The sequence below is a fragment of the Chiloscyllium punctatum genome, chromosome 16 (assembly GCF_047496795.1).
Source record: "Chiloscyllium punctatum isolate Juve2018m chromosome 16, sChiPun1.3, whole genome shotgun sequence".
Classification (NCBI taxonomy): Eukaryota; Metazoa; Chordata; class Chondrichthyes; order Orectolobiformes; family Hemiscylliidae; genus Chiloscyllium; species Chiloscyllium punctatum.
Window position 1 is genome coordinate 28834463 of NC_092754.1, and position 21261 is coordinate 28855723.

Genomic DNA, 21261 nt, shown 5'->3' on the forward strand with positions numbered 1-21261 from the left:
GCATTGGGCGTGTGGACAGGAAGAGATCAGCTGGCCCATTGATCCTGCCCCAGAGCCATTTCTCTATTCTTGGTCTGCAAGCATTAATTGGCAAGGTCAGTGTTGATTGTCCAGCCCTAAATTACTTTAAGCAAGCTTCCCATTGCAGTAATGGCACACCCACAGTGCTTTCTCGCTCTATAGCAAAGTGATACTATGGAGTGGTTTGCTCGACTTGATTGCTTCATTGCTGTGAAGTCTGGAGCCATGTATATGCTTTACATTATCGGCCTGCTCTGGTGGGATGCAAACTCATGCCCTTGGAATAACAGTTTCTGGATTACTCGTCCTGTAATATTACCTACCACTACTTGCTACTGTCCCCAGCTAAGTATAGCCATACAATCTGACCAGTCGAAATTAAAAAAGGGAAAAAAAAATCAGGCCAATTCAGGGAAGACCATCTTGATTGAAAATCTTGGGAGGCAATGGCCTAGTGTTACTATCGCTAGACTGTTAATCCAGAGACCAGATAATGTTCTGAGGACCCAAGTTCAAATTGTGCTATGGTGAATGGTTGAATTTTAATTCAATAAAAAGAAAAGAAATTGGGAATTATGGGTCTAATGATGATCATGAAACTGTTCTTGATTGTTGGAAAACACCCATTGGCTCAGGGTTGCCCTTTTGGGATGGAAACCTGCCATCCTCACCGACTTTGGTCTACATGTGACTCCAGACCCACAGCAAAATGGCCGGGCAGTTAGGGATGAGAAATAAATGCCGGCCTAGCCAGAGATACCCATATCCTGTGAACAAGATGTGCCAAGAATGCATTTCCAAGAGATCACAGTGACTAGGAGACAATGTGGTATCATCCACTAACGAGAGTTGTATTTTAAAATGTCTGCAGAGAACCTTAACTGACTGAGATGGCATTAAAAATGCAGCACAAATCAAGGCAAAAGTGCTGTTTGCAAGTGTCAAAAGCAGCATCCTATCTACTGCTTCGTGAGAGGGTAAAGATATCCAAGAGACCAAAGGGCCAACTTTTTCACACAGGAGGGTGGTGTGTGCATGGAATGGGCTGCCAGAGGAAGTGGTGGAGACCGGTACGATTACATTTAAAAGGCATCTGGATAGGTCTATGAATAGGAAGGAATTGGAGGAATAATGGGCCGGATGCCGGCAGGTGGGATTAGATAGGATTGGGATATCTGGTCAGCATGGACAAGTTGGACCGAAGGGTCTGTTTCAGTGCTGTCCATCTGTGACTCCAACTTTGCTGGCCCAAGAACAAAAAGAAAACACTTTTCATCAAGTGTTAAGGATAATCCTTATTTTTATTCTCAAATTGTATGCCTGATATTTAGTGCTCAGCGTGAAACCTGTGGCAAGTAACAGCTGTTGCCATGAGAGAAGCCAACATGTTCACACATGACTATCAGGAAAAAAAAACCTGTAGTTTGAAGATGCAAATCAAAACGAGTTTGTGATCGGTTACCTCAGCAGTTTGTAATGCAAGAGTGGAGATCTAATGTTGAACTGGAGAGATGTTTGTTCTTTCATTCTTTTGTTAATGATTTTACAACATTTGGAATTTTGCTAAGTGCTTAGTATCAGACCACCAGGAGAACGCCTGTCAACTTTTCGAAAAGCAAGCAGCTTTTTTGTCGAGCTGTAACACATTCGCTCGAACCAACTTAGGTTCTCACCCCACACCCTCCAGAGTCAGAGTCAATACCAACAACGTCACAGCGTGATCACATACTTTCCTAAAGAACTCCCACTTTCCAAGGTTGCAGATGACTTCCACTCCACACAGTGAAGACACAACCGGAGTCTGGGCTCTTGGCGAGAAGAGAGTGTGTGGACACGAGGAATAAAAGCCAACTCTAACTCGTGACAACAAGGAGGCACAACATAAAACAGCCACTGAATACAGCACGTGAATGCGAGTGAGAGAAGACACTGTCATTGAAGCTTCAACGTTGGACCATAAACAGCAGTTGGATGGGCTGCTGAGGGACCCCTACTCAACAATTCACTGGCATCCAAATGCTGCAAACAAAGGGATGGGCATTTTCCCAAATCTAAGTGAAAGCTTACCGAAATCTCTCAATCCCCCTAATGCAAGGATGCAGAGGCAGCAAAACACAGGATGTTCCTTACCCTAAGTGTTCATTTGTTCTGAGCTGATAGGGACAGTAGAAGATGTCTAGTGCCACCAAAACTAATAATCCCAAAGAGGGCACAACTCAAAAAAAAAGGACTTCTGAACGGAGCACTCAAATTTCAAATCTAATGTTGATCCCACTCTGTGCACCTTCTATGCAACCGTAACACACTATTCCTCACTCTGTTCTATTACAGTCATGTACTTTATATGGTATGGTCTGCCTGGTACAGCACGCAAACGTTTCACTGTATCTGGGTACATGACAATACAAAAATCAAGTAGTGCTATTTTAAACTTGCTTACATTCTATTTAAAGCTTTCATTGCAAAAGAAGCCCCGTGACTTACTTCTGCTACATCTTGATGAAATCCCAGTAATGACATTGCAAATTAAGATCAACCAAAGCAGCCAACCACGGATTGAGATCAATGACAAGGAGCAGGGGTGGGGAGCTAGTCACTGTTAACCAGTTCCTCAGTAAACCGTTCTACCTGATGGCTCCTGAACAGCATAGACGCCAACTATGCACATGGTAATCCCCGAGGAATGGCACAAAGTCAAATTTTATATCCATCTGACAATGGGTAGCAATTAATTATTCCAAATGAATATCTTAAATTCAAGCTGCTAAAGCTTAGAATGGGACAGTGTACTCTACAGATATCAACATCGTCCAATTCTGAGACTTTTTTTTCTCTCAGCCATACACTTCCACAGACGAAGCAAAATCTGATGTATTCAGATGACAAGATGCTATTAGAAAGCTGCACCCAAAACAAAACATTATTGCCATCAGACTTCAGCCCTGGAGCTTTTAAAATTACAAGGCCTTGTTAAAATAACTGGTTCTGTGGGCTGGCACAGGCAAGTTGTACATTATGGACTAGGTTAAGAACGATACTTACCGATGAGGCGGAAGCATTGAAAGACATGATAGGTGACAAAGCAGACTTAAAACAGCTCAGATTTTCTTCAAGGTAAGTATCGACCCAACGCACCAACATTTCTCTCTAATAAACAATTGCTGCCCGATCTATGTATTTCCCAGCAATTTATATTATCTCAGACTTTGCTTCTGCTCTTGGTCCACATTTTCTGCATTATGATTTATGTTTCTGTGGGTGTGGGGACCTGGCTCTTAAACAAAAATCCCTGGGATCGTCCATTCCTGGCAGCTGCAGACAGTACTGGACTGGCAATAGGATGAAGCAGTTGTTCCTGTCTACCTACAGGGGACGCTCAGGGGGCCCAAGCAAAGGCAGGTCCTGGAAGGCATTTGAACTTAGACTATTCATACACATTAAACTCCACCCAAGTGTTAGCAGTCTTTGGGTAGCTCTGGATCCCAGTGGGGTGAGATGAGCCATTTCAGGCAGAACAATTAAAATTGATTGGAACCAAATTAGTCAATACAACTTGCACTGATTGCTATTGTGCAATAAACCACATCTTGGACACTATTTGCCCTGTGTTTTAAAAACAAAGAGGAAAGAAGGGGAAAAAAAAACCTGATCTGGGGGATAAAACCAGATGCTAGCTTGGGAGAAGGCTTGCTTGCAGCTCAGTGGTAGTGTCCCTACCTCAGGGGGTGGGGGAAGGTGGAGGAAATTAAACAGACCCAGAGGGCTTTCGTCATGCAGGGGTGGTATCCCTTCCCTAGGAAGGAGGGGCCTGGGTTCAAGTCCCCCCTGTTCCAGAGGGGTGTAACAACATTTCTGAACAGTTTGATTACAAAAATAGGTTAAATTTTTAAAAACAACTTTCACAGGGATAGATCAAATAAACAGAAAAACAAACAAACTATATCTTGTTTAGATAAAGCATATCTTGTTAAAGACTCACCAGTGGTCTATCCTCTACCATCTCTATCAAGCAAAAAAAGGCCCTTAGATATAGTATGGGAGCTCTCTTTCCTTCTTTTAAGGAACTGCTCAGCACAGAGACAGAGACAATTTGAGGTAGTATTGCACCCAGTGACCAGACTGTGTTTATTTCCTGGCATTGGAGAAGAGGATTTGGTCTGGACAAAGCTTGGTGTACTTTTTCAAATAGTCTCTCGCTGGCTTTTAACATTAGCGAATGCCTGGAAACAGAAAAGGTTTCAGCTGATCTAAAGAGCACTGCCTTAAAGCACAGCTCTATCTCTGGAGGAAGGAATACTAAATGAGGTGGTATGCCTGGACTCTTGAAAAGGAGGTGGCACTGTACTGGGGACAGAGCTGCCAAGCAGAACTGCTACTGAGTGAGAGGGGGAAATAAAAATTAACCAGCTTCTTGTTTTCACTGTCCCTCCTACAGTGTAAATGGCCAATGTGTGGCTCATCTTCCAGGGCTAATTGAAAAGCATTTTTAAATCTTCTGCGCTTGGAAGTGAAACGATGGAACACTAAATTAAAAAGCAATTCTCAGGGAGCCGTTGCTTAGGAATCCACACCTCCGTACTCGCAGGTTCGAGTGGCTGTCGGAGGGGAGGGTGACCAGGGTAGGGGACGTGCTGGGTGCCGGGGGGCCTGGGCTGGACGCTGCCGCAGGACATAGCGAGCAGGGCAGCGGTAGACGTCCGGTACGTGGCCGCCGCCATCCGACGCCTTAAAACGGCGGTGCTCGGACCCGACGTAGTGCACCGGTTGGAGGACGCTCAGGTGTGCGGTGGGATCCCGTCCGCGCTCACCCCGGCCCGGACGGAATTTCACATTGGCCCCAAGGTCCCGTACTTCCCGCGGGAGCCTGTGCCCCACAACCTGAGCCGCCTCCAGAATTTTAATTTTGTTCCTTTCAAGGATATAAAAAGGAAGGCCCTGTATCGACTGCTGCTGCACACCGTCCACCTCTTCTCCCTCATCCACCGCCCGGACACGCCTTGGCGTGCCCATTTGCCACCGGGCGGTGGAGATCCCCAGTGGAGGGCTTTCTACGCGGGAGTCCTCCCCCTTTCTCTCGGGGATCTGGGGTGGAGGGTGCTGCACGCAGCAGTCCCCTGCAACCGCAGATTGCGGTGGTTCACGGACTCCCAGCCCAACTGCTTGTTCTGTGGCGCTGTGGAGTCCGTGGACCATGTATACATTGGGTGTGGGCGTTTGCACTCCTTTTTTTTCTTAAAAACCTTCTCCTCTGCTTTTGGCTGCACTTCAGTCCCATGCTCCTGATCTTCGGCCACCCGGTACGGAGGAGGGAGGGCAGGTCTGAGGACCTCCTCGTGGTTCTGCTCCTGGGCCTGGCCAAACTGGCCATCAACAGGTCCAGGCAGCGGGCCGTGGAGGGGGTCGTTAGGGCCGACTGCCTGCCCCTCTTCCGGGGTTACGTTAGAGCCCGAGTGTCCTTGGAGAAGGAGCACGCGGTGTCCACCAACACCCTGGAGTTGTTCAGGGAGAGGTGGGCGCCGCAGGGAGTGGAGTGCATTATTTCCCCTCCAACTCTATTTTGATTTAGTTCCTACCCTCCCCTTCACTGTTTTGCTCACACAGCATTGCCCTTTGATGTGAAGGGCAGTGCTTGTCACTGGCCACTCGGGTGTTTTTCCTATCTTCCTGGTGGTGGAAATTGAATAAAGATTCGTGCACCTTGTGTCTCACCTGCACACACACACACCATGGGTGCTGGGAAAAATATAAGCACTACCGCAGTTAGGCAGTAGTGCGGGGAGAAAAAAAAAAGAAAAAAACAAAGAAAAAAAAACAGAAATGTGAGGGCAGTGCTTGTCACTGGCCATTCAGGTGTTTTAAAAAAAATAAGCAGGGGATTTGTTCTCCTATCTTCCTGGTGGGAAAAAAATAAAAAGCAATTCTGGTCTGCTGTGAAATTGGGTGTTCACTAGTTAAAATAAATAGGTCACTGCTGATTAATATCAGATGGACAGGAGTACATGAAGTCACAACATGTGATAAAAAGGTCAGACTCTAGTAGTCATGTTTATCTTCCTTGATGTTGATGAGACCCATACTGATCCCAAGTCCTAGTCTGTTCTTTACTGCTGTACAATATGCAGCATCAATTCCTGTTACTGCCTTTGTTGGTACAGTCAGTTCTGCTATAACGTGATTGTTGCGTTCATGTGCAACCCTGTATTATAGAAAAATCACGCTTTAGAAACAGTACTTAAAATATTGGCAATGTAATCACATCACAGCTAACACATTTAAAAACTTTATGCTGTAGAAACAGCGTCTCCAATTCATCAATTGCATTACAGTGAATTGATATTGACGAAACAGGTTATAACAGAATGACCTGGTTGAAATATTGACAATAACACTGTTGTAGGTCAAATCTCAAACAATGAGACAGAAGACAGGAAAGAGATTCAGTACACAGCAGCATGGTGTAAAGACAACAAGCTCCCCATCAATAGCAGCAAAACTAAGGAGCTGGTCAGTGACTACAGGAAGCAGAGTGGAGGGCACTGCATCAATGGTGGAGTGAGTCAACAGCACCAAGTCCCTGGGAATGATGCTCATGACTAATCTGTCCTGGTACACCCACATTGATGTGATGGTCAACAAAGCACAATGTCTCGACTTCCTCAGGAGGCTAAGGAAATGCAACATGGCCCCAAGGATTCTTACCAATTTTTATTGATGCACCAGAGAAAGCATCCTATCCGGATGTATCACAGCGTGGTATGGCAACGGGGCTTCCCAAGACCGCGAGAAACTACAGAATCATGAACACAGTGTCACGCAAATCAGCCTTTCATCCATCGACTCAGTCTATACCTGATGCCTCAGGAAAGCAGTGAATATAAAAGACCTCTCCCTTCCTGGTTATACTTTCCTCTATCAGGCAGAAGATATAAAAGTTTGAATACGCGTATCAACGGATTCAAGAACAGCTTCTTCCTCGCTGTTATTAGCCTTTTGAATGAACCTTTCAAATGCTAATTCTGATCTCTGTCCACACCTTCTCTGCAGCTGTAACTCTGGATTCTGCACTCTATCTGCGTGTACAGCATGCAAAACACACTTCACTGATTTTGGTACACATGATAACGATAAATCAGACTCAAACGCTCTTAGAAAGTGGAAAGCATGGTATTAAAAAAGAATTAGCCAAGTTCTAGCGTTTGATCTATCGCCTCGACTGGAAACGTTTTAAAGCAAAAGGAGGTAGCAATTGGAATGATGCCCAGTGCATCCAAACTGGGAGGTAAATGGGGGAAACATAGAAATCTCATCCACAAGGTCTTGCCTCTAACCCTGTAACCTCTACACATATAGACGGTCGAACCAAATGCAGTCATCATGGACTCTCCGCCTCGGAACACTTCAACCCCAGGGCATCAATGTGGACTTCAACAGTTTCTTCATTTCCCCTTCCCCCACCTCACCCTAGTTTTAAACTTCCAGCTCAGTAACTGTCCCCATGACTTGTCCTACCTGCCTATCTCCTTTTCCACCTATCCACTCCACCCTCTCCTCCTTGACCTATCACCTTCATCCCCTCCCCCACTCACCCATTTTACTCTATGCTACTTTCTCCCCACCCCCACCCTCCTCTAGCTTATCTCTCCACGCTTCAGGCTCACTGCCTTTATTCCTGATGAAGGGCTTTTGCCCGAAACGTCAATTTCGAAGCTACTTGGATGCTGCCTGAACTGCTGTGCTCTTCCAGCACCACTAATCCAGAATCATGAACTCTCAGACAACCAACCTACAACACACAGTCACATACGAAAGTGAGACAGGCAGAAGGGAACTAAAGACTAGTCTGGTCTCAGTCATATGCTCATACAGAGGGAATGGGGAAGCTGGACGATGTAAGGTGGGAGTGTAAAGTATAGATATATTTCTGTAAATATAAGCAGCATCCAAATCAAAACCTTCTGCTTTGATTCTACTGGCTAACACCTTGACTGGCATGAAATACTGGAGCTAAACTGGACTGTACCCAATATTTCTTCCTCAAAGTACAAATACAGAATCTTCAATTTTTTCAGTGCAGAAAAGAGCCATCTGGTCCATTGACTGCATCAGCTTGTCAAATAAGCAACTCACTTAGCACCATGCTTAGAACACCACACTCCATCCCAAACCACAACCATCTCCCCATAATCCTCCACGATTCTTCCTTTTCAGATAACTGTCCAATATCTATCCAAAGCCTCAATGGAACTTTCCACCACTACACTCAGGCAGTAAAGACCAGACCCTGATAACTTACTGCATGGATGTTTTTCCTACTTTTGCTTCTTTGTAGCTATTTCAGTGCCCTGATGTTCTTGATCACTGGTTAGGAGTGGAAAGAGTTCTTCCCTACCATCCTGCTCAGAACCCCTCATGGCTCGGAATAGCTTTATCAAAGTCACCCATAACTGTCCTAAATTCCCTAATGTATCCTCATAACTGAAGTCCCTCAACCTAAAACCATTCCAGTGATTTTTTTTTGTTCTACACTTGGAGCAAACTCTATATTTTTGTAGCCATTACAATGGCTCAGACTCTCACCCCTGCTTTAATGAGAGACACACATTTTTTAGTTAAGGCAAGAAATTGAATTTGCAGGAACACACTAAAGTTGCTGAAAATCAAGCACCCCCCCAAACACACACACACATACACAGCCAATTATATTGTACATATCATGGTGCGCAGACAGCTAAGGGTGTTTTGCTACTGAATGAAGTACTATGATGTCAGGAATTCCTGTGACTTGTAGATTTGTCTGCTGATACCAGTCCCTTTGTGGGCACTAGGTAATTTAAACCCAGCTAGAAGTCCACATTCTGGGACCCACAGGGATCCAATGGTATGCATTTCATATACCTCATCTCATCTGTGCTATAGGGATAAAGTAGGTCTCTACATCTGCTCGTTACTGGCCTGAATACACCTTTGGAGGAAGTAACGGTTACAGAGAAATCACTTTAAGTGTCTCTCTCTCTCTCTCTCTCTCTCTCTCTGGCTGGCTGCCAGGAAGTAATGCAGCAAAAAGAGAAGTTTCTGTCTACATGGTCACTGGTAAATACAAGCCTGCAATAGTCTATCGTAACTGTTTTTAAAAACCCACAATCAGACTTTTCAACCAACCCTACCTTCCAAGGTGGAAATACCTTCACCGTAAAATCAAATACACTGGTTCAACACATTGCCTCATTTGATGAGGAAGAAAGGATGATCAATAAGGCCTTCTGTCCCACAGCAGTGGACACTACTACAGTGTCCCAAGAGCCCACGGCCCAGGGCTTCCATCGCAAAAATTAAACACTTTTTTTCCCCTCTTAAATGACACTCCTTGATACATGTCCAACATGTGACCAAAACTCAACTGCAGCAAACACAGCCTTGATAAAAAGGCCACCAATTCAGACACATTCTATTCCATCAATATAGTTGGGAGGAGAGATCTGGAGATTGGAAAAGTGAGGAAAATTTTGATGTTTGGAGATTTGCTTCCGATCACCCCTGAAATGGACGTGGGAGGGAGGGAAAAGAGTGAGAGTGGGTGTGGAGGATGGAAACAATAAACATACATTTCTTAGTCGGTCTAGATTTCACGTTCACAAAGTGCTGAGTCAGAGGAAGTGAGGCAACTGCTGCAGACTGTTTGTCATAAAATTCTGTACGAACTGTAATCGCCTCCATAGATGATCATTTGAGCAGTTCCACAATTCCAGAGATACTAGGAACCCTTGGCCAGGTAACTTTTCTCCACACCAGAGTTCAAGTGGTAGAAGGTGATTGAATCATAAATGCAGTACAGCCAAATGTTTCATCCTATTCTTAGCTCAGACACAAAGGGGTAACCGTACAATTGGCTAACATCACTGGACTAATTCTGGACTTTTGTAGCACAGTAGTAGTGTCCCTAGCTATGGGGTAGAAGGTCTGGGTTCAGGTCCTACTTGCGCTAGAGGTGCGTCATAACATCTCTGAACAGATTGATTAAAACATCTATGAGACTAATGCTCTGGAGTTAAGGTACACAGGAGGAATTTAAATTCCAGTTTTATTTCTAAAATTGAAAAAATGCAAGTTGCAATAATGGTCATAAACTGGTGTTAAAACCCCATCTGGACCACTAATATGCCGAGTTGTTAAAGTCACAAATTTCATCCACTCTCTCCTCATGCATAGATAGAAGGCAAGGTTAAAAAAAAACACTTGGGTGCAGCCAAGCCATAAACAGGCAGAGTGTGTTCATCAACCGCAAGCAAATGCCAATGGGAAGGCTAGAGTTGTAAGAGTTGTAGAGTGCTCCAGGACCAAAGTTGGATGTGCACACAAGCCGATTACCAGGAAGATAGATTACAAGGTTAGGTGAATTGGCCATGCTAAATTGCCCATCGTGTAATGTAGGGGAATGGATCTGGGTGGGTTGCTCTTCGGCGGGTCGGTGTGGACTTGTTGGGCTGAAGGGCCTGTTTCCACACTAGGTAATCTAATCTAATCTACCTGCCCCACTCAGCCTTGCATGTTTGTTCCCAATGGCTTGACACATCCATGTACTAAAGAGCAGCAGAAGGCAATTTGGTCCCTCAAACCTATATTGCTATTCAACAAGATCATAACAGATTGGATTGTGGCATCAATCCATTCTCCTGTTTACCCTAAATTGCCTTAGATTCTTTTCATTCAAGGCAGCAAGACAGTTGCTTGTCCCCCCACCCCCCACAGAGGGTGGTACGTGTATGGAATGAGCTGCCAGAGGAAGTGGTGGAGGCTGGTACAATTGCAACATTTAAAAGGCACCTGGATGGGTATATGAATAGGAAGAGTTTAGAGGGATATGGGCCAAGTGCTGGCAAATGGGACTAGATTAGGTTGGGATATCTGGTCAGTATGGACACGTTGGACCGAAGGATCAGTTTCTGTGCTGTACATCTCTATGACTCCATGACTAATTGGTCTCCCTTGACTTTAAAGATATTAAACGGCCGCTACCTCTACCACCCCCTTCCCCAGACTCAAATACTTCTCTTTGTGACTTAAATGACTATTTACAAAGGCTGTGCACTAGGTGTAATCCTCCTTGTGAGATGAACACCTCTTCGGTTTCCACCTCATCCAGAGATCGTATGATTTAATAAGATCATCCCTCATTCTTATAAAACCTCTAAATGGACACAGGCCTGTCCTTGAGGCAAGACAACAGGATATGCAGTCTCCTGCACTGGATAATCTGTGCCACATGCTGTCCGCAGCAGCTGGGCCGTGATAACCTTCAGTTCCGGTTTGAACGCCATCTCTTCTGCCACACCTCGTAAAAACTGCTTTTCTTTGTGCAGCCGAGAAAAGGTGCCTGGAAACCAGCTTTCTGCCCACTGTGAGCTGCGTGCCTGCTAACCCACAATTACTTTCACCTGGTTTGGCCACTGCCATGACACCACAAGCAAACACTGCTGGCATCAAGTGCCACAAACTAGGTGTACGTTTTCCAGCATACAGAGGGTACGGTTTAGCAGGACGTGGTCTGGTTTGGAAGGTACTAGCTAGGAGGAGAAATTAGAGAAACTTGGTTTGTTTTCATTAGAACAAAGGGTGAGAGGCGATCTGATAGAATGGCTAGAAATGGATAGAAAGAGGTAAAAAGGGGCGAGTTTAAAAGGAGATGATAGAGTTAGGTTTCTGAAAACAAATATGGAGGGTGGCAAGTGTCTGGAATGCACTGCCAGACGTGGTGATGGGGGCAGATACAATAGCAACATTTAACAGGTATCTTGACAGGGACTAGAGGCATACAGACAGCACCGAGTTAAAAGCTTTCAAAAGTTTAGACAAGTGTCCTATCAATGCAGTACGAGTGGGCCGAAGGGCCTGTTCCTGCTCCTTTATGTGTGTTGTAGAAATGTTGGCCAAACCAAAGCCTGCACCCCCGATTCAATTTAAAACTCCTACAGCATGGACTGGAGATACACTCCACACACTAACTGCAGTCCCGGCAACTTGAAAACTCTATTTGTTTTTATTACAAACAAAGTGTTGGAGAAACTCAACAGGTCTGGGAGCATGACACTCCCTCTGGGGCACGGAGTGGGCCGGTGGAGCCCAGGGCGGGGCACTCTCCCTGGGGGCAGTGGAGCCCAGGGCGGGGCACTCTCCCTGGGGGCAGTGGAGCCCAGGGCGGGGCACTCTCCCTGGGGGCAGTGGAGCCCAGGGCGGGGCACTCTCCCTGGGGGCAGTGGAGCCCAGGGCGGGGCACTCTCCCTGGGGGCAGTGGAGCCCAGGGCGGGGCACTCTCCCTGGGGGCAGTGGAGCCCAGGGCGGGGCACTCTCCCTGGGGGCAGTGGAGCCCAGGGCGGGGCACTCTCCCTGGGGGCAGTGGAGCCCAGGGCGGGGCACTCTCCCTGGGGGCAGTGGAGCCCAGGGCGGGGCACTCTCCCTGGGGGCAGTGGAGCCCAGGGCGGGGCACTCTCCCTGGGGGCAGTGGAGCCCAGGGCGGGGCACTCTCCCTGGGGGCAGTGGAGCCCAGGGCGGGGCACTCTCCCTGGGGGCAGTGGAGCCCAGGGCGGGGCACTCTCCCTGGGGGCAGTGGAGCCCAGGGCGGGGCACTCTCCCTGGGGGCAGTGGAGCCCAGGGCGGGGCACTCTCCCTGGGGGCAGTGGAGCCCAGGGCGGGGCACTCTCCCTGGGGGCAGTGGAGCCCAGGGCGGGGCACTCTCCCTGGGGGCAGTATGCTGTAGCTGCAGAGAAGGAAAAGTTGGAGTCTCTAAGTTACTTTTATTTTATTCTGTGAACAGCACTTATGTATGAGTGATGGCAGGCACTTTTCACTGTATTTTATATTGAATGCATGTGACAATAAAAAGGATATTCTAATCCTAATCCCACAAAACCCCAACATGATCTTTAAAGAATGTCATATCCGAGATGGATCTGTTCTATTTATTCCAGGATGGCATTTGAGTCTTCAGGCCACAAATCTCAGGCTCCCAGTAGGTTCAATTCCCATTAGCAGATCTTAGTCAGGGCAACGACAGGGTGACTACAACTAACGAGCTGCCAAGGGCAGGAATTAATTAGCATCCCTCAATCTAGTCACCTATACTGAGAACAGAAAGCATTTGGAAGGCAGCTGAGGACATGAACAGGATATACTGTACAGTTGGAAGGCCTCAGCCTATACACTGGGAAATAAGCAGGGTCCCATGGGTAAGGTAAGGAGGTGACAGTGGCTAGCACCCCTCCCAGAAAAACTAAGAGAGCTGTAACCACTGGAATCCTGAAACAAAAAAAAAACAGAAAGCGCAGGAAATACTCAGTCTTGACAGGATTTGTTGAAATAAAAACAGAAGTGTCACTGGATTTGAAACTTTAATTTCTCTCCAGATACTGCTAGCCCAGAGTTTCTCCAGCAAGTTCTGTTCTTGTTCCTAAAATCAAATCCTTGAGAGAAAGAAGAGGCGGGAAGAACATTGGTTTTAAAAAAAAAAGTTTAAAACAAGCAGACGACTTGAAGTTGGATCAGAGCCATCTCAGATTTTGCTCCAAGTCTCGGAGGAGCTCAAAGTTCTGGCAACTCTTCGGTTCTGAACAAAGGGAAAGAAATCAGAGCCCAGCAGGTGGCTCATCAGTCCTGTACAGCCAGCTCATGCTGGTGAGAAACCAAGGAAAGATATTTGCATGTTAATGGAACTATATCTCAGCAACCTCACACATCTCACATACAAATGAAGCACTTTGAAACGTGCTGATTATTCAGGAGGTGAATGCTGCAGAGCCCTTTTGCACACAGTAGTTTCTTTGGCAGTAATGAAATGAATGACCAATTACAGGTCCCACTCAAATAATCCATGCTCATCAGGGGCAGCACTCAGTTGAGTTAATCGCTGTTTGATGTTTCCTTTCCAAGCCTATGCTCACCTTGCCTCCAGCCCCATGTTTGACTCCCGCCAAAAGGATGGTAATAGCCTTCAATAAAGTCACAAATCAGGGTGACTGTGATACACTACCCTTTTCATGTTCTTCAATCTGTCAGCAGCTAACCACACAATTCTCGATTGTTCAGCTAACTGGAACAACTCTTGCCAAGTTTCGCCCTTGTCTATTCTGTCATAGCAAGACCAAAAATGGTTTCTCATCCCACACTGGAGCTCCCCAACTACTTATCTGTAGTATTTCATTCTCATCTACCAAAACCAATTTCAGGTCCTGCACATACTGACCTCTGCCTCACCCCATCTCTCTGGCCTTCAGCATAGCAGTAGAAAATGGAAACCATTGTCCTCACTTTTGGTCACTAAGTTGGTTTCTTAGTGGTTGACTTCAACCCTGTCTCCCACTTCAAACTTCGTAAAACCTCCCCATCAACTACCGAAACCCTCACTTTCCATAGTCTGTAGACTCAATACTCTGCTAGCTAGTGTTTCACCCCGAACCCAGCGTAAACGGGAGCTCATTGCATAACTTAGGATACGGTAGCAGAATTTTCAAAGTCCCATTCACCCACCGACCTACCTTGGCTCTTGATCCAGCTAAACAACTTGCACTTGTACAGTGCCTATAACACAATACGATGGCCCAAAGCATTTCATAGGAGTACTGTAAACATACTGGAACAAAACAAAATCCTAGGAATCACAGTAGGTCAGGCAGCATCCGTGGAGAGACAGCAAACTCATGTTCAGTCTAGGTGAGCTCATGTCAGCTCTGAAGAAAAGTCACCTAGACTCAAAACATGAGCTTGCTCTCTCTCCACGGAAGCTGCCTGACCCACTGATTTCCAGCATTTTAAAATTTTCAGTTAGATTCCAGCATCTGCAGTAATTTTGCTCCCACATAGTACAACACTGAGCTAGGTAATGAGATATTATGACAACAGATTTTTAAGAGCAGCATCTTAAAGATCGATGATGGGCGGCACGGTGGTTAGCACTGCTGCCTCACAGCGCCAGGGACCCGGGTTCAATTCCTGCTTCAGCCAACTGTGCATTCTCCCAGTGTCTGTGTAGGTTTCCTCCGGGTGCTCCGGTTTCCTCCCACAGTCCAAGGATGTGCAGGTCAGGTGAATTGGCCATGCTAAATTGCCCATAGTGTTAGATGCATTAGTCAGGGGTAAATGTAGGGGAATGGGTCTGGGTGGGTTGCCCTTCGGAGGGTTGGTATGGACTTGTTGGGCAGAAAGGCCTGTTTCCACATTGTAGGGAATCTGATCTAATCTAAAACAGGGAGAGATTTTCAGAACTTGAAGGTCTAGGCAACAAAGCAGGTTAGAAGAGCTCAGCCCTCCACATTCCCAACTGCCCTGCAAGTCTTCAAAACTTAAGTCTTCCTCTATGTCAGTTCTCGAGAACCCTGATGTTAATCACTCCACCCACTGAGGGGGGGGGGGGGGCACATTCCAAAAGACCAGAGCAGAACTGGGATGGTCAAGGGTCACAGGTCAATGCTAACTGTTTCCTCCCGACAGACCTGCTGACCTTCTCTAGCATTTTGTTTTTGATTTCTAGAATTCGCAGTCCTTTGATTTCCTTTTAAATTTCCAACACATTCAGCTGACGACACTGACCTCTGGAAATCCCCCACAAACCTGTTAACCTTAGTTCCCTCCTTGTAAGCTCACCTCAAAAAAAAATCCTCAACTCCAAGTGAGTGTTTGGTCAGTGAGCATCTTACACAGCTCAGTATCAAACACTGTTTGAAATCTCACCTGTGAAGTACCTGGGGATATTTTACTATATAAAAAGGCACTATATAAAAGATACCTTTGTCATCATTTCCCATTTTGTACCACTTATAAATCACACCCCACATTCTGGGCAGGGAGAATCTTCCTTCCAGCAGATTTTCCACAGTCTTTGATTCCTCAGCAACTTCACATCAGCAGGCAACTGCTCAAAGTGCACAGACTGAAATACTTTGGAATTAGCTTGACATCTGATACCTTAAAAAAAACTTATGTCAATGGCTGGTTCAATTCTTACAGAGTGGAGTTTCTCTTCCCTCTGTCCTTGGTTGACCGCAACACAAATACTCCTACAAGAGATTGGGGGACACCACAATTTATAAATTTGGTCATCTTGGTTGAAGGGAAAAATATTAAACTAACTTACTCCTCTGCTAACCGGGTTATGGAATCTTTCAACCTCACCTGGACAGGCTGGAGACACCATGGTTTCAATAGCTCCCAGCAGAACACTTCCCTCAGTACTATGCCAGTGAGACAGCCTGGGTTACAGAGAGTTGATTGGAATGCTCACCTACACATCCTGAATGCATGTACGTTTCTTTGGCCAATTAAGTGGGCAAGGTGGGGAAGGAAGTAAGTGGTACTTTGACTTGAGGGGGTATCTGGCCACAACAGAATTTTTAAAAATAATCAATACACAATCGTTGTGGAGATACAGACCTGTCTTCCCTTTAATGTTCTCCTTCTGGGTGTCGAAGCACCAACAGCAACATTGTATTCAATAAAGTGTTCATCCTCCTGGTCTAGAGTAACATTCATTACCATCGAGCCAGGGACCAATCCCAGATTTAATAGGAAGTTCAGAAGACGATGTCAGGGGTAGCACCACACATACCAGAGGAGATGCCAACTGAAGGAACACTTCAGGACTGGAAACAGCAAATGCTGGAGATCACAGTGGGTCAGACAGCATCCAGAGAGAGAGAGCAAGTTAATGTTGACTCTAGATGAATGTTCTTCAGAGCAATTCAGGGCTGTGTACATACTGCTTCTGCATACTTTGCTTAAGAGTTAAGCAATTCCACAACCAACAGGCTGGATCAAGGCCCTGAACCCCTGCCTTATATCTAGTCATTAGTGTCAGAGGATATCAAGAATTAACAGGAGAAGGAGCTCCACAAAAAGCCCCACCTTTAGTGACAGATCCTGACATGCAAATAAATAGACAAGGCAGAAACATTTACAACCACACTGATACTATGGGTCCAGACAATATCCCCAGTCATGGTACTTAAGACACATGCTCCAGAAGTAGGTGCACTTCTAACCAAGCTGTTCCAGTTCACTACAAAATTGGAAGACATTTTTTTTTTTTACTTTGGGTAGATGCTAATGTCCTGACAATAAAAAGGAAGGCAAATTCACTTTAGTAAATTACTGACACCCCGAATACTTAATTAAACAGAATGAAGGTGTCATCAACAGTGCTGATGCATCAATATTCTGTACAGGGTCACTCAGCTCAAGACCTCAGTCCAAACAAAGGAGCCAAAATCGGAGGACAGAGACACACAGTATCTGATCAAGAGTGGTATCAAGGAGTCCATGTAAATCAGTAGAAAACTGCCTGGAGTAACATGGTGCACGAAGAAAGTTGGTAGTGCTTGTTGGAGGCCATACTTCTTGGTCTGAGAACATCGCTGCCAGAGTTCCACAAGGAACTGACCTAGGTCCAGCATTCATAAATGCAAAATACCAGAGGTCAGGGTATGTTTGCTGACTATGGTTTCATTCTGTTCCATTCACAAATCCTGAGATAATGAAGCAGTAAACACCTACACAACATCTAGGTTTGGGTTGATGTGGCACTAAGTGAATGCTACTTGCGACAGGGCTAACCACTACCCTTGATATTCAACATTATCACCAAACTCCCACTGCATCAAATATTCCAAGTCCGACAGAACTTTAACTTTCGCCTGTTGTTGAAAGGGCAACTCAAAGACTGGGAACTGTGAGGTAAGATGGAAGATCTTGTCTTCCCCAAAGCCTGCCCACCACTTTTAAAGGCACAAGTCAGGAGCGGGGTGGAATACTGTCCAATTCCCTGGAGGAGATGCAGGATCAACACTCAAGGAGCTTAACCACCCATGACAAAAACCAGCCCACTCCATCACCACCTTCTCCAACACCTTTAACCATTCACTGTCTCCACCACAGGCGGTGACTGAACACCATCTACAAAGATGACATGCAGCATCTCACCAAAGCTCTTTCAACAACGCCTTCCATTCCCACCATCTCTACCACCTAGAAGGGCATGGAAACACCACCAATTGCAAGTTTCCTTTCAAGCCACTCGGTTTCCTCAAATGCAACTCCATTGCTGTTCCTGGGTTTGTTTTTAATTTCAAAAATATACTTTACTCATGAATCACTTACAAGTTGTGGTGCTTAAATCTCAGAACATTCCGCCTAACAGCACTGTGGGTGTACCTTCACCACACAGGCTTCAGCAATTCCAAAAGGCAGCTCACCATTACCTTCTCAAGGACAACTAGAAATGGACAATAAAACACAGGCTTAGCCAACAATGCAGACTTTCAGTAAGTTACTGAGAACATGAGTGTAACAGCAAGAGGCAGTATGAGTAATTCGTGCAGCCATTTCCTCCTCCATGTCTGTCTGAACATAACTTGGACTTAGAATGGGGATAAATTTTGTGTCCTATGCATGAATTCATGTCACACTACAGGTGACCATGCTACACTATATGCTCTCACATTTTCTTGCTCTCCTTCACACACACACACACACACACACACACACAAGTTGATGCGGTGAATTTGCATTTGCAGATTCATTCTATTTTGTTCAAAAAGCACACAATCGGTAGGCAGCCAATGTGACACTTTATAAATTCCTACTTTGGAAATAGAACCAGTCGAACTCCAGGTTGGGAGAGAGGCAGACTTTAATCTCACACCTTTAATGCATTGTCCGAGAGGAGATGTCACTTTTTTTCATACTGATCAAATCTAAAGTTAGCTCAGAGCTGTAACTTGAAAGAAATTCTGGGATTTACATATTAATGAATCAAAATCTGCATCCCTATTCTAAGTGATTAAAGATTTAACAGCAATCTAGGTTTTTTTTCTAACAGATCGCATCAGTTGTATGACATTTGGACCTTTTACCATAAAGGTCTGTGTCCTATGATCCTTCCCCACTAAAAACCTGATGAAGGAGCAGCGCTCCAAAAGCTTGCACTTCCAAATACACCTGTTGGACTATAACCTGGTGTTGAGAGATTTTTCAAACTTTGTCCACCCCAGTCCAACACCATCCCTCCACATCATGAACTAAAAAGAGCAGAATGAGAGAGAGTTGGTGAGTACCTGCCATAGCCATTGATAACTTGATATCTCAGGAATTACTTCAAAATATAGTTAAAAATCACAACACCGGGTTATAGTCCAATTATAGTGTAGCATGGTCACCTGTAGTGTGACATGAACTCATGCATAGGACACAAAATTTATCCCCATTCTAAGTGATTAACTGCAATCTAGATTTGTCTCATACATCACAGCAGTTGTATGACACTTTGATCTTTTACTTATAAATTGTGTCCTGTGATCCTGCCCCACTAGCTACCTGATGGAGGAGCAGCACTCTGAAAGCTAGTGCTTCCAAATAAACCTGTTGGACTATAACCTGGTGTCGTGTGATTTTTAACTTTGTACACCCCAGTCCAACACTGGCACCTCCAAATTCAAAATATTGGAGCTTCCAAAACAGAGTTGGGGGGGGTGGGTGGGTCAGGGTCAGGGTGGGGGTGAGCCAGAACTTTGGGGCCCAAAGCTGAGGCAGTGACAGCTGTCACATAGCACCCACAGAGTTATAAACAACTGTGTCCCCTCTCCGACAAGCCCCTGCTCTCTCAGCACCACACCCACGCCTCCTCCAAACCCACTCTGCACTCTCCCTGGAGGGCTCATGACAATTTCCAAACCTTGAAATGGGTTCAGAGAGTGGGACAAGGTCTGGGAAGCACTGTTCCTGGAGCAAAGGAACCTGGGTGGGGAAAGGACAAGACGAGTTGCTAAACCAAAAAAATAAGCACAGCCATCCCAAATAAAATTAAGAACCAAACTGAAAATCAAAACAGATGCAGAAAAAAAAATTGACACTTTATGCCTTTACTTCATTCAAAATTTCAAACCCATTCATTCGAATAATTTTAACAATGTAGGAGGAAGCCATTCCTGGATTAACATAGCCCAAGGTGAATGATACCACTAAAAGGCTGAGAAACTGAGGTGGACACAGATAAATGAAGTGCAGCTTTGCTGATTTTGTGGTTTTATGAATAAGCACAAAGAAATCTGCAGTTTTGAAATTCGGTAAAATAAGTCTTCACAGAGACTGTAGTGAAAGGGGCGGTGAGATCCACTGTCTGAGGGACATATGCCGGAGTGAAGGTAACAGGGTGGGCTAACCAGGGGCTTCAGAGATACAGCTCAAATGGACTCAGGTGAGGTCAGAGCACTCTGAAACCAACCGCCCATCGGGAGGGATGTTGCAACAGGCAAGAAACCGCGAGAACAAAATTAAAAAGAGAGAGTTAAGAAACTCGGACCAGACGTCGTCAAACTTAACGTGAAACCATCAATTGTCTTTCGAAACGACGAAGGAGAAAACAAAACTGCCCCCATCAACTGCCCCCAACCGGAAAAGTTTCCGACCTTACAGCAGAGTAAAACTGCCCAGAGCCTGAAACTTACCAAAGGAGGAGAGGGTTGGTTTGTTCAACTGAACTTAACCTGCCCACCCGGAAATCTTCCCAAGTTTGAAAAGTTGGGAGAAACTTTTCTCCCCAAGTTCCCTTTCAAATTTTGCTTCCCTCTGTGACAGCTCCGATCTATACCCCCCTCCATTATTCACTCACCTTCCACTCCCATGTTGTGGAACCAAATTTCCGTTCGATATTCACCCTGGAATCCGTCTCCTCCCCAGCCCCCAGCAGCAATAGTTCACTTCAACGTTGCTATTAGTCTGGACTGGTTTAGGGCTCCACCTTCCCGCAGGGTCCTAACGCCCTCCCTAAATGGAATCCACGCCCAACTGTAGGAGGGATCGCTGTCTCCTCCTGCTGGCTAAAGAGGGACACTGCAAAAAAGGAACTGAATCCGACACAGGAGCAGAGAGATACACAGCAGCAGGTCGCCCGTTGAAAGAAAGAGGCGCAATCTTGACAATAATTCCAAAAGCCTGCCCCAGTTTTAAAAAAAAACTCAGGGACAGAAAGCCGAATGACAAAGGGAACTACTTTCCCAGGAGGAATTCTGGGCAAACATTGCTCTCCTTGGGGTGGGGATAGGTGTATTTGGTAGTGAGGCTAAACTATGAAATGACAGGGAGAGAGTTTGCCAACTGTCCAGGGTATTTGCCCAAGAACGGTTTCTTTGAATTCATTCACGACATGGGCATCTCTGGCTAGTCCCCCATTTAGGCCAGAATGGTGTAGGAGCAGAATTAGGC

At 45.7% G+C, this 21261-nt stretch overlaps 1 protein-coding gene across 1 annotated transcript in view; it reads right to left on the reverse strand.

The window, feature by feature from the left end:
* Nucleotides 1-20796, reverse strand: part of tmem51a (transmembrane protein 51a) — a 44467-nt gene extending 23671 nt beyond the window's left edge. Inside the window, exon 1 of the mRNA XM_072586641.1 lies at nucleotides 20669-20796. The gene's annotated coding sequence lies outside the window, so the exon portion shown is untranslated. The remainder of the gene's footprint in view (nucleotides 1-20668) is intronic.
* Nucleotides 20797-21261: the final 465 nt, after the last annotated feature.